The following is a 5,619-nucleotide window of genomic DNA, read 5'->3' on the forward strand; positions in this document are numbered from 1 at the left end:
GAATCTCTGTTAGAGAGGGGTTGTAACTCTCCCCCTTCTCATTTCTTACACTTCCTTTTCTCTCACAGCCCCGGCACAGAGCTCTCTACGGAGTGGACACTTGGTTGATAGATTGACTGAACACAGAACAAATCTAGGAGTCTAGATAAGTTTGCTTAACAGAGGCAAGCTAGTCATCTCCATAGACATTTTTTATTCCTCAAAGTTAAAGTAATAACCAGCTGGGAACACTTGGTAGGGGGAGCTATGTGTGGGGGTGTCTACTGAGGCATGGCAAGCAATTAGTGAATGCCTCCCATTTTGTTCACCTCCTTTTGTGGGTTCCACTCTTACCACTCCCAGTGACTAACCGGCCAGCAGCCCACAGTGGCATTCTGCCCAGATGGACAGAAGCTCTTCCAGATTTTGGCCAGTTATAAAACCCCATCTGGTCTTTGGAAAGACACCCCCTGCAGCTGCCCATCCCTCCCCCAGTTCAGAGATGGCCTCTGAGGTGATTTGGACCAAGTGGAAGGGAAATGAAGTGGCTAGGCCATCTGGGATCAGGAGGGCAAAGGACAGAATGAAAGCATTGACCTGGGCAATCAGGACACCTGGCTCCAAATGCGGGCTTTCAAGGTAGCTTCTTTTAAAGGATCTTCTTAGCCTTCAGAGCTAGAATCTTGTTGATTCTGCCTCATAACAGATTTTGAATGTGTCCCTTTTTCTTGACTTAGATAGCCACTACCCTAGCTCAAGTCCTCATCACCTTTAACCTAAACTATTGCAAAAAGCCTTTTTAATAGACTCTAAGCATTCAGAATCCCCCACACATCAATTGATTCTCCACAAAATTTCTAAAAAAACAATGTTCTTCTTAAAGCACAGGTTAGACTATGTCACTCTCCTCAAGAACCATCAATGGCTCCTTGTTACCTCTGGGATGAAATACGCATTCTCAACCTAGCATTTAAAGTCTTTCACAATCTGGACCTAAGCAGCCTTTATAGGGTGATTTAACATTTTTACCCTTTTACACAACAAATTATTTCAAGCTGTTTTTCTTGCTGTTCCTCAGACCTGTGCATTCGACCTCATGTCTCCCACAAGCTGCCCTCCATAATTCCTTTTAACTCTTAGAATTTCTGGTCCTCTTCAAGACCTAGCTCATGGAAGGCTTTCCAGATCCCCCTAGTTGCTAGGACTCTTCTGGTCCTCAAATAATCATAAATATTTGTCTGTTTAAGCAGTATCTCTTGAGCTGGAAGAGAACTATAAGGTGAACTAGTCTGGCCTCTTCATTTTATAGATGAGGAAACTGAGTCTTTGGGACGTTAAATGATTTGCCCAAGATAGTAAGTATCAGAGGTGAAATCTGATCCTCCTATTCCAGAACCAGTGCTCCTTCCCCTGCTCCCCTTGTATGTAAGTTCCTAGAGGACAGGAACTGATTTGTTTTGTTTGGTTTTCTGCTTTTACATTCCTATTTTCCAGAACAGTGCCTTGAACAAAGAAGATTTGAACAAGTCTCCTTTTGGACATACTTTGTCTACTTCCCTTCCTTTATGTTGTTGTTTTTCAGTCAATTCAGTCACATCTGATTCTTTGTGACCCCATTTGGGGTTTGGCAAAGATGCTTGAGTGGTTGTCATTTCCTTCTCTAGCTCATTTTACAGATGAGGAAACTGAAGCAAACAGGGGTAAGTGACTTGCCCAGAGTCAGACGGCTAGGAAGTGTCTGAAGCCAGATCTGAGCTTATGTCTTCCTGACTTCAGGCCTTCCACTCTATCCACTATACCACCTAACTGTCCTTATAGTCGTTTAATCGTATCTAACTCTTTGAGACCCCATGGAATTTTCTTGGCAAAGATACTGGAATGGTTTGCCATTTCCAGCTCATTTTACAGATGAGGAAACTGAGGCAAACAGGGTTAAGTGACATGCTCAAGGTCACACAGCTAGTGTCTGAGACAAGAGTTGAACTCAGAAAGATGAGTCTTCCTGACTCCAGGTCAGGCACTCTATCCACTGTACAACCTAGCTGCATCCTTAATATAGGCTGGCCTGAATGCCTCAAATGTATTTTCTCTTTACTATTGTCTCTTAGAATCCTTAAGTTCACTCAAGGTTCGTTTCAGGTGCTACCTCCTAGGGGAAATGACTCCTTCCTCAAATCATCTTGTATTTAAATGTCTGTTTCTGTATGTCTTGCCTTCCCCCCCCACCCCCCACCCTAGTAGAATGTAAACTCCACAAGGGCAAGAATTGTTTTATCCTTTTGTATTGGAAGTAAGGACTCTGTGCCAGGGCAGAGAAGCCCAGCAGAGAGGATGTGGGTCTGGAGCTGTGGAGTTACAGGAACTACCATGAGACCTTAAGTATCATGGAATCAGGGATTTAAAGGGACCCCTCAGATGTCATCTAGTCCATCCCCTTCCACCTGACAGAACAGCTCTAAACAGCCATGTTGTTCTGGGTGCCCATTCTGTCCCAGCTCTCTCCTGGATGAGCCAGAGGGTAGGATATAAATCAGTCCATCATCAAACCCGTGCCAGGCATTGTGCTAATAAGCACTGGGATCACAAAGACAAGTGAGTGAAACATTCCCTACTCTTTGGGAGTTTATACTCTTTCTTATTTTTATTTTATTTTTTGCTTTCTGGAGGGCAATTGGGGTTAAGTGACTTGCCCCAGGTCACACGGATAGTAAGTGTTAAGTGTTTGAGGCCAGATTTGAACTCAGGTCCTCCTGACTCCTGGCAGGTGCTCTATTCACAGTGCCATCTAGCCGCCCCATGGGCATGATACTCTTAACAGATGGGCAGGGCACCATGCTGAGCATTGGAGCTGCCAGCCTGATGGTGGAGAGAAGGTACATCTCCAGGGAAGAGACTTCCCAGCACCTAGGTTCTATTGGTTTGAGCTTTCCCTCGCTTTGGCCTCAGTCTCTCCTGCCCGCCTCCTCAGGTGACTGTTTCTCTCTCCTCCCCTCCCTCAGCACATCCACTGTCTCCCATCCTACCCTGCTCCCATCCCTTTCTCCATCTCTCCTCCTTCATCTGTGCATGTCTCCCATCCCTGTCTTTCCTGATCTCCCTCCTTCAAGTCTCTAGCTCTGTCTTTCCTCAGGCTGATGCTTCCTCATCCCACCTCCTTTCTTTCTCCTCCTCCTTCCCCCCTCCTTCCTAAGCTTCCTCTCCCTCTCTATCAAAAGTGTAAATCTCTCTCTGTCTTTCTTCTTTTCTTTCCACTCCGCTGGCCCAGCCCGGAGAATTGAAACCCTCTTTTCTCCGTAAGAGAATCCAACGTGAGGGGGCCTCTCTGGCTGTTGTATTTTTCATAGATCAGGAAAGGCATTGCTTGGAGGGGGTGGTGGAAGGAGGAGGAGGAGAGGAGATGTGAGAGAGGAGAAAGGGGAGGGAGCATCAGCGGCTGAAGAAGAGTGGAGCGTGGAGAGATTTAGCTCCATCTGAAAGCTGTCGGCGCGAATCAAAGGCTTCCCTTTGAACGGTCGGTGTAATCGGGAGCAGAGAGCACAGGGAATGAAGCTTGGGCCCAGGGGGTTCATTACGGTCCTGTCTGATAAATCTGGGGAGACAGGGTTCTGGCCTCCCTCTCCTCACCCCAGCTCCTTTCTGTCCTCGGCCCTTGCTAGCTTCCAGGGAGAACTGGACCCACTCTTTCCCTGGGGTCAGAGCTGGGGAGGTGGAGGAGTGTGTCAACCAGATAGCAAGGAACTATGTTGGGAATGAAACCCAGGTCTCAGGCTACAGGGGTACAGGTGTTTGTCAGTGTCTGGGTGTACTCACGAGGTGACCTAGCAGTGATGGGACAAGAAAGGAAGGTGCATGAACATGTTTGTGTGTGTGTGTGTTTGCACCAGCAAAGGTGTGCCCACTTAGAGGTCTGTGTGTACACATGTTCAAAAATATATTTACATGTGCAGGCCATGTTGCAGATGTGAATCACAAATTCTTTCCCTGCATTCTCCTTTATGGTTTGGAAAGGGGAGTGAAGGGGAGGGGTGGAGTATGTAGAAAAGAGATGAGACTTGTTTTGGTCCCAGGGACTAGAACTAGGGCAAATTTGGGTTCAGATGAGGAAAAACCTTGCTAATGATTAGAGCTGTCCAAAATTAGAATGGGCTGTTTATAGGTGGGCAATGAGCTCCCCGTCACTTGAGGTGTTCAAGCAGAGGCTAGGGATTTTTGTTGAGGTGACCCTGTTCAGGTATGGTCAGACAGTATCATTTAGTGACTTAGTGGCTGAAGAAGTGGACCTTGAGTCAGAAAAACCTAAGTCCAAATCCAGGCTCATACACTTACTAGCTGAGTGACCTGGGCAAGTCACTTAACCTGTTTCCTCATCTGTGAAATGGGGATAATAACAATACTTAGCTCCTAGAGTTGTTGTGAGAGAAAAATAATTGAAATAATATTTATAAATAAAACTTAAAGTCCTATGTAAATGCTGGTTGAAATGATGAGGAGGAGGAGAAACGCAGGGAAGGAGGGGAAGGAGGAGGAGAGGAAAGAGGGAGATGACTGTATTTGGAGTCAGAGGATCTAGGTTTTTAAATACTGGCTCTCTATACCTAGTTACCTATGTGACATTGGACAAATGTCTCTGTTTCTTCATCTGTTCCAGATCTAACTCTAAAATGGCATGAAACCTCTAACAAACCTGAGATTGTGTTATTCTCTATGATAACAAAAACATTAAGGGATAGCTAATTTACATAGTGGTTAGAGTGCTGGTTCTGGAGTCAGGAAGACCTGAGTTCAAATTTGGCCTCAGACAGTTACTACGGTAGCTATGTGACCCTGGACAAGGCACTTAATCCTGTTTGCTTCAGTTTCTTCCCCCTCTAAATGGCCAAACCACTCCAGTATTTTGCCAAGAAAACTCCAAATGGGGTCACAAAGAGTTGGATGTGACTGAAAATGACTGAACAACAACAAAATAAACATCAGGGCTTCCGGGATGAAGAAGGGTGAAGGAGAGGCAGAGAGCTAGGAGAATCAAGAGAAGGGATCAGACTGAGAAGGGAGAAGAAAGGGTAAGTGAGTACATTCTCAGGAAAAGGCAGTATATGTACTAGAGAGATTTCTGTAGCTAAAGGACCTACAGTTCAAGCCTTGACTCCACCACTTATTAGCTGTGTGACCTCAGACAAGGAGTTTTACCTCAAACCCTAGTTTCCTCATCTATAAAATGCTTACTCTCTACACCATAGAATTGTTGTGTTGTGTGAAAGGCATTTGGTAAACCTTAGGTTCTATGGAAATATGTATTAGTGTATTCTTACAGACTGAAGTAACTGTTTAGTCTAGGTAAATCATGAGATATTGGTTTGAATTAAGAGGTGAGATTTGGGTGGAAATGAAGGATCATTTCAGTTGTGTCCGACTCTTTGTGACCCCATGTGAGGGTTTTCTTGGCAAAGATGCTGGAATGGTTTTGCCATTTCCTTCTCTACTTCATTTTACAGATGAGGAAACTTCGGCAAACAGGATTAAGTGACATGTCCAGAGTCACACAGCTAGAAGGTATCTGCGGCTGGATTTGAACTGAGGAAGATGAGTCATCCTGATTTCAGGCCTCACACTCTTATCCATGATCTAACTGCCTGAGATGGA

The sequence above is a fragment of the Petaurus breviceps genome, unplaced genomic scaffold (assembly GCF_028583685.1).
Source record: "Petaurus breviceps papuanus isolate PSGF00001 unplaced genomic scaffold, PetGlider_PUasm1.0 90510, whole genome shotgun sequence".
NCBI lineage: Eukaryota > Metazoa > Chordata > Mammalia > Diprotodontia > Petauridae > Petaurus > Petaurus breviceps.